Genomic DNA, 8,573 nt, shown 5'->3' on the forward strand with positions numbered 1-8,573 from the left:
TATTCAAGCCTAAGTTAATTGTATCCAGTTTGCAAATTAATTCCAATTCAGCAGTCTCTCGTTGGAGTCTGTTTTTGAAGCTTTTTTGTTGAAGTATAGCCATTCTTAGGTCTGTGATCGAGTGACCAGAGAGATTGAAGTGTTCTCCAACTGGTTTTTGAATGTTATAATTCTTGACGTCTGATTTGTGTCCATTCATTCTTTTGCGTAGAGACTGTCCAGTTTGGCCAATGTACATGGCAGAGGGGCATTGCTGGCACATGATGGCATATATCACATTGGTAGATGCGCAGGTGAACGAGCCTCTGATTGTGTGGCTGATGTGATTAGGCCCTATGATGGTATCCCCTGAATAGATATGTGGACAGAGTTGGCAACGGGCTTTGTTGCAAGGATAGGTTCCTGGGTTAGTGGTTCTGTTGTGTGGTGTGTGGTTGCTGGTGAGTATTTGCTTCAGATTGGGGGGCTGTCTGTAAGCAAGGACTGGTCTGTCTCCCAAGATCTGTGAGAGTGATGGGTCGTCCTTCAGGATAGGTTGTAGATCCTTGATGATGCGTTGGAGAGGTTTTAGTTGGGGGCTGAAGGTGATGGCTAGTGGCGTTCTGTTGTTTTCTTTGTTGGGCCTGTCCTGTAGTAGGTGACTTCTGGGTACTCTTCTGGCTCTGTCAATCTGTTTCTTCACTTCAGCAGGTGGGTATTGTAGTTGTAGGAATGCATGATAGAGATCTTGTAGGTGTTTGTCTCTGTCTGAGGGGTTGGAGCAAATGCGGTTATATCGTAGCGCTTGGCTGTAGACAATGGATCGAGTGGTATGATCTGGATGAAAGCTAGAGGCATGTAGGTAGGAATAGCGGTCAGTAGGTTTCCGATATAGGGTGGTGTTTATGTGACCATCGCTTATTAGCACCGTAGTGTCCAGGAAGTGGATCTCTTGTGTGGACTGGTCCAGGTTGAGGTTGATGGTGGGATGGAAATTGTTGAAATCATGGTGGAATTCCTCAAGAGCTTCTTTTCCATGGGTCCAGATGATGAAGATGTCATCAATGTAGCGCAAGTAGAGTAGGGGCATTAGGGGACGAGAGCTGAGGAAGCGTTGTTCTAAGTCAGCCATAAAAATGTTGGCATACTGTGGGGCCATGCGGGTACCCATCGCAGTGCCGCTGACTTGAAGGTATACATTGTCACCAAATGTGAAATAGTTATGGGTCAGGACAAAGTCACAAAGTTCAGCCACCAGGTTAGCCGTGACAGTATCGGGGATACTGTTCCTGACGGCTTGTAGTCCATCTTTGTGTGGAATGTTGGTGTAGAGGGCTTCTATATCCATAGTGGCTAGGATGGTGTTTTTAGGAAGATCACCAATGGACTGTAGTTTCCTCAGGAAGTCAGTGGTGTCTCGAAGATAGCTGGGAGTGCTGGTAACGAAGGGCCTGAGGAGGGAGTCTACATAGCCAGACAATCCTGCTGTCAGGGTGCCAATGCCTGAGATGATGGGGCGTCCAGGATTTCCAGGTTTATGGATCTTGGGTAGCAGATAGAATACCCCAGGTCGGGGCTCCAGGGGTGTGTCTGTGCGGATTTGTTCTTGTGCTTTTTCAGGGAGTTTCTTGAGCAAATGCTGTAGTTTCTTTTGGTAACTCTCAGTGGGATCAGAGGGTAATGGCTTGTAGAAAGTGGTGTTGGAGAGCTGCCTAGTAGCCTCTTGTCCATACTCCGACCTATTCATGATGACGACAGCACCTCCTTTGTCAGCCTTTTTGATTATGATGTCAGAGTTGTTTCTGAGGCTGTGGATGGCACTGTGTTCTGCATGGCTGAGGTTATGGGGTAAGCGATGCTGCTTTTCCACAATTTCAGCTCGTGCACGTTGGCGGAAGCAGTCTATGTAGAAATCCAGGCTGTTGTTTCGACCTTCAGGAGGAGTCCACCCAGAATCCTTCTTTTTGTAGTGTTGGCAGGAAGGTCTCTGTGGGTTAGGGGCTGTGCAGAATTTCAGTCCTTGCCTTCTGGGGAATTGCAGGGGCTTCATCTCTGCTCCCAGGGGAAATATAGTGCCTTAAATGAAGTAGGAAGTTGGTCAATGTCTCAGAAGATTTTCCACATTAACCCATGGAGAGGAACCAGCACAATGTGGGGAATAATCTATATCCAGTAAAGGAATTCATGTATCTGTCAACATGACCCTCCCTATGCAGGGAGTTCTGGCCAAGCAGTTACTGCTGGTTCAGGTGTTTGTCTCCTCCTGTTCTCTAATACCAAGAAGAGAGATTAATTATGTAGGTGAGGCAAAGGAACACAATTAGATGTAATGTGATGAAATATAAAAAGGGAATATTTAGACAGACTTTCAAGATCAATTAACTCTACCAGGCTGTGATTCAGGGTATGTCTACACTACAACACCAGAGCCCCTGGTTAGAGCATGGGTTAAAAAAGTCTTGATTTAGGGTTAAAAAACAATGTAGACACTCAAGAGTTCCCTAACACAGGTCAGCTGGCTCAAGTCTCATTAATCCCAGGTTTACATTGCAGTGTAGACACACGCATAGTCTCCAAGGAGATGTGATGGAATCTCCATCACTGGGACTTTTAAAACTAGTTTGGAGAAAGCACTAGTAGGCAGGGGACTGTAGGGAGCAATCTTGCATTGGAAGGGAGGTGAAGTGTATAATCTAATAGGACTTTTACACCTCTGGTTTTTATGACACTGTGAGTAGAGATAGGAAGTGAAGTGGGGGAAGAGATAGCAGTTAATGAGTTAGGATGCTGGTTAGTTTTCAGTTTATGTTTCTTCAGCTAGCTAGAAAATCTAGGAGTTGCTAACCAATTTCCCCCTTCAAACATCCATTGTGAATTCAATAAAAATGATTTTGCTTAGACACACACCAGCCGTCCTTGCATTTTGTGAAAGTGACAGTTCAACAGTGCTATTATGTTTACATCTGGTAGTTAGGCGATTGCATTCTGTTTATGTCTAGTGATCAGTAGCTGCAATGTGATAGGCTGTACTGCAGGGAACAGTAAAAATGTTTCTCTGTTGCTTGACTGGTCTTTGTTCACTGCAGGATGGCAATTATAACCATAACATTTGAGGAGAAATATAAAAAAATAATAGGTCACTTCAATTTTGGTGACAAAAAAATTCCATAGTTTGATTAGTTTCAGTGCCCTGTCTGAATAAAATGTTTTTTTTCTTTTTTACTATAATTTCTGTGACACACAGCTTTCTGTTCCAATGGATTGAGTGACTTAGTGTCTTGCTATGCTGTACATACATTTTAAGTATAATTTGCCCACTTTTTCTCCATTTATGAGCCACTTTACTTAGTTTGAATTTTAAAGAGAATATTATGTTATAGTACAACAGTATTTTATTTTTAATTATTTTGTGTGTGTGTGTGAGTGTGTGTGTGTGTGTGAGTGTGTATACAACACCCCAAGTGCTTGGGATATGAAGGGAGAACTATTATCTATTAAAATGATGTGACTTAATTGCCATAGCAAATGTGTAGAAAATTGCATCTAAATTATGGGCATTATAAATATAATAATTACATTTTATGGCTCATCCTCTTTTTTTAAAGAAATCTGGCCCCACGTGTCAAGGAATTCTTAATTAGATCATGGAGCTTTTTAATTCTAACCATATCCTTAACTTTTGGCATATGAATAGTCCCAATGAATTTAAGCACTACTCATGGGCTTAAAATTAAGCATGTGTTTAAGTGCTTTGCTGGCTTGGTGTTTAAGACACTGTTTTTAATACCTCCCAGTTCAGCAGTCAGAATACACAATACATTTATTCAGTGCTGAGCTGCCAAAATCTTAACAACCGGTTCTCTCCTCACCCCACGTGGGGGTCGTTGCCCACCACCGCCCACCGGGACTCCTGCCCCATCCACCCCCCTTCCCTGTCCTCTGACTGTACCCAGAACCAGGCAGGAGGGTCTCATGGGCCACCATAGTGGGTGCCCACCCCGCCCCTCAGAGCCAGAGGGACTTGCCGGGGGGCAAGGTGGGGAGTCCCGGCAGTGCTTACCTGCGGCAGCACCCAGGAAGCAGAGCACCCACCGGCAGCTCCCCACCCCGTGCCCGGCCCCAGCTCACCTCACCTCCACTCCACCTCCTCCCCTGAACGTGGCTCCCCGCTCTGCTTCGCTGCCTCCCCCAGGCTTCCTGAGAATCAGCTGTTCACGCGGGAAGCCGGGGCGGGCTGAGAAGCAAGCGGTGGCTTCGCACTCAGGCCCAGGGAGGTGGAGGTGAGCTGGGGCGGGAAGCGGTTCCCCTGCCCACCCCGGCTTCCCGCGTGAACAGCTGATTCGCAGGAAGCCTGGGGGAGGCGGAGAAGCAGAGCGGGGCGGTGCATTCAGGGGCGAGGCGGGGAGCTGCCAGTGGGTGGTCCACACCCACCAAATTTTCCCCTTGGGTGCTCCATCCCTGGAGCACCCATGGAGTCGGTCCTAAGAATGCTGTGGGGTGAGTCTAAGAAGAGGTCATGATACTCAAGCCTAACCATGTCCTGTAATTGGGAATCCTATAGTAAGGGACAGTACAGCTGAGTAGTTGTGGTGGATTTAATTCCTGCCAACAGCCAGGCAGAATAGCCACATAAAACCTGATTATTTAGTTTTCATGGTGGATTTGAGAGTTTCACCCTCATATAATCCCCTACCCTTGACCTGTACTTTTGCTGTATAAAGTATATATGAAAGAAAGGTTATTAGAAGATGTTTAGTGTAGTGCTTTTATATGACCCTGTCATGTAGTAATCAGTATCTTAACACAGTTGGAATTTAATATATTGTGCTAAATAACAGCTTCTATTTCTGTTTAATTTGTGGAAGCCCGTTAATAGTAGTGACGGTCCAAACTGGAACACTGGCTGGGAACTCTCCAAACTTTGAGAAAGTTCAGATTTGATGCCAGATATGGAGTCAGTACTCTCTCAGACCTCTCTCTGTAATCAGCTTTGGAATAATGATTCCAAATATCCTTAGGAGTGTGGAAAAGTACAGATCTGGATCCAATTCTAGATTCAAACTTTGCAAATAAGGTTTTCACTTTGCAAGGGCCGTTGAAGCCAATGGAATGCACAGGCTGTTTCTGTGTCATTGCTGATTTACAGAAACTGAATTCACACTGTTGCAAGTGTGTTCCCATCCCCCCCACCACCACAACACACACACACAAAAGTGGCTCCATACCAAAAGAAGTGGGTTGCCCATATTTGAGAAAATTATTATTCAGGCTATGAAGCCTTTTCAGACAGTTGTTCAAATCAACACTAAAACAGGCAGTCTTCCTTCCCTCAGAAGTGTGGGGGCAGACAACTGAAGGGTAAAGTAGTATATCTTCCACTTCTTTTAGAGGAAAATATATCTACTTTACGTACCAATTCAGCTCCGGAGAATAATTTAATCATACTTGTAAATGGCATTCCAACAAAAAAAGTCATCAGATCTGACAGCACCTGACTGACTTATGGAAAACTAGAACTATTTGCTGATGTTAGAAAATGTTAACCCTTCTGCAGGAAAATTTTAGATGCTGACACCAAGAATCAGCAAAAAGTTTACAAAAAAAGAGGCAAATGATGTTCAAATGCCTACTCTTATCCAATACTCTTTGCAGAACTTCTTGGTGCATCTTGAGCTGAACATATTGCCCTCTGTATATGTGCAGAATTCCCTTTAGGTGACACTGCATAGCCCCAGCCAGCCCTTAGGGAGCTATCCTGAAGTGCCCTCAGCTGATTACAGTGGAATTGATTGAGCTAAGCATCTCCCAGGAGGGGCTCAGCAACTTGCTGGATTGTGTCCTTAGTTTAGAGTGCAGTGTCAGTTTTGTGAGTGGCATTCCCATCCATTTTTAGGAGACCTTATTATTTATGGAGGGCCAGATTAAGGGCCACAGGTCCATGCTGAGGGCTCTAGCTCCTCCACAATCTCCACTTATATTTTTAAAATATTATGTTTCTAGCAAGGACACGCTGGAACACATGAATTGAGTATAACTGATGCCTGTCTGAGTTTGCAGATAGCCTGAAACAATGGCTCCATGATGTGTGAAATACCTTATTTATATTAACTCTTAAACCTGCTGCCAAACCAAGGAGTATCAGGCTCATGGTACTTGGGTGGGGGTGGGCCCTATGTGGGATGCACCTAGAACCCCCTAATTTGGTGCTGCATAGGCCCCAAGTAGGGATACCCTTAAAATTTTCAGAGAGTTGCTGTGTTTTCTGGTCACTGAAGAACTAGTTTCCTGGAGTGCTATAAAGAATCCATGTTCATGGACAGTTACCATGCTGGAATGCCAACATTCATGAACAGTTCAACCTGTGGATTTTTCAAACAATGTAATGTACATCCATCTGACTGCAAAACATTTCTTCTGCTGCTGATCACCTGTATCTGAAACAAAGTTTTTTCAACAAAAAGTCAAACTCTTTTGTGTATCTTGAACCTGTGTCACCCAGTGAAACAGTGGAAGGATAATACAATCAGGCCTCCAGATCACCCAGCTATCACAAAAGCCTTTCTTGGAGCTCCACCAAGAAGTGTTCCAGCAGACAGGATGTTCAATTCAGCTGAAGATCTCTACACTGAACATCATTGCAGGTTCTTTCCAGAACCTTGACTTATTTATTTATGTTGTAATTTATCTAGTGCTGTTAGCCATAGTGATCCCAGATGCTGTACAAATTCAGACATCATTGTTTTTAAAAGTGCATTGCCAATTATTAAGTGAAATTACTAAGGGCGTTGTCTATCTTAAATACAGGCAATGCTCTCAACAAAAAGTGTGTGCAAAAATAATCCCTCCAAATTGTACTAACCATCCCTAGTGTACTGAGTCTTGCAGTGGGAATGTGTGTGGAGAACGTAGGGGCCTCTTTCAACCTGCGCACCATGAAGGGTGTCACCATGTTGACTCCAAAGAGGCCAGCAAGAAAGAAATTCAGTGGAAGGCACGGGGGATGAGGGGCACAGGATGTATCTGTGTGAAGGCAATGGCTCTAAAGCCCTGCACAGATGTTGAAAGGGGACAGTACCTATTCCTTGAGATCCTAAACTGAAATAGTGGCCTCCAAAGCAATGATCTCATCACCTGCCCATAGATTGGAGGAAAGGATTTTGTCTTGCCTGCCCTGCTCACTTGAGTGTCTATATAAAACCCAGTTTCTAACATTTTGTATGGGTAGAGTGAACAGCAATCTTAGGGCCTGATTCTGCTGAATTTCCACATCCAAAAGACTTTAGTTTCAGGACCGGAGCACTGTAACCTTCCTGCTCTAAAGAGCTCCAGTCCCAACCTAAGTAAGTAACCCTGCAAAGGAGATGTGAAGAGTAGAGCAGGTTGAAAATTTTCCGACAGAACCATTTTCTATCAGAAACACTGATTCGATGACATTGAAATGTTTCATGGCAATTAATTTTAACAGAATATAATATAACAAAATGCCAACAATAAAGTCAAAATGAACCATGTCAAGCATCTCAAAACAAAGCACTTCAATAATGTCATTTTGCTGTTTCCAATTGTTTCAGAAATTTTGTTCTGATTCAGGACAAAAGAAAATGTTGGGATTTTGCACAGAATGTGAATTCTGAGTTTCAGCTAGTTTGCGTGAATAAGGACTGTGCATGTGAGTAAACTTGCTCACATGTGTAACAGTTTGCAGGATGGAGGCCTCAGATTATCAACTCTTTTGGGGCAAGACCAAGACGCACAACTCCTTCCCTGTGTGCCAATCAATGGTGCTCTTAAATGACTAGTAGGGTGGGATCTTAGGCATTCCAATGCTGAGCACCAGATTATTTGACTTTTAGGAACCTAGAAAACCACAGGAACAGCACTGTGATCCAAACCTGAGGTACCGGCCTAGGATTCCTGTACAACGAATATGGAGAGATAGGTCCCTTAGAATAAGATCCACAAAAGCCAACACACTAGGCATGGAACTGCCTGAGATAGCCAATGGAAGATGCAGACCATAGGGGTGTGCAAAGCCCCAGCCCACTCATAGAGATAGGCGCCAAAGGGCATATCTATACTCACTGATGGTAGCATGTAGGGTATGTATAGCTACACACTGCAGTGAAAAGCAGACTGCATCTACACTCAGTGTAGTTTGTAGCTACACAAGGTAGTGAAAGGCTTTGGCAGCGGGGAGTCAATGGGAAGGCACTGCTTGGGTGTGATGAGAACTGTGTAGGGTACAGACCCGAAGGTTCTGGTTTGTCTTAACTCTACTCACCAAAGCAGTGCTTCACCATCTACACTGCTATTTATACCTGAGCTAAGGATGTGTGCAGTGCATATGCTCTACATGCTGCCATAAGGGAGTGTGTAGAATAGACATATCCTAAGTCCATACTGCAGGGAGGCGCCTATCTCTGCTTGTGATCCATGAATGGAAACCTGCCTCCTGGAGTCAGGTGACAAGTTGTTTCTTGTCAGAATGAGATGCTTGCCTCATTCCCCACAAAACCACCACAAGAGGTGTCTGTTTTATAGCTTTTAGCCTACAGGTTAGAACACTCACCTGAGCTGTGTGAGACCCAGGTTCA

This window comes from Dermochelys coriacea, chromosome 2 (assembly GCF_009764565.3).
Source record: "Dermochelys coriacea isolate rDerCor1 chromosome 2, rDerCor1.pri.v4, whole genome shotgun sequence".
Taxonomy (NCBI): domain Eukaryota; kingdom Metazoa; phylum Chordata; order Testudines; family Dermochelyidae; genus Dermochelys; species Dermochelys coriacea.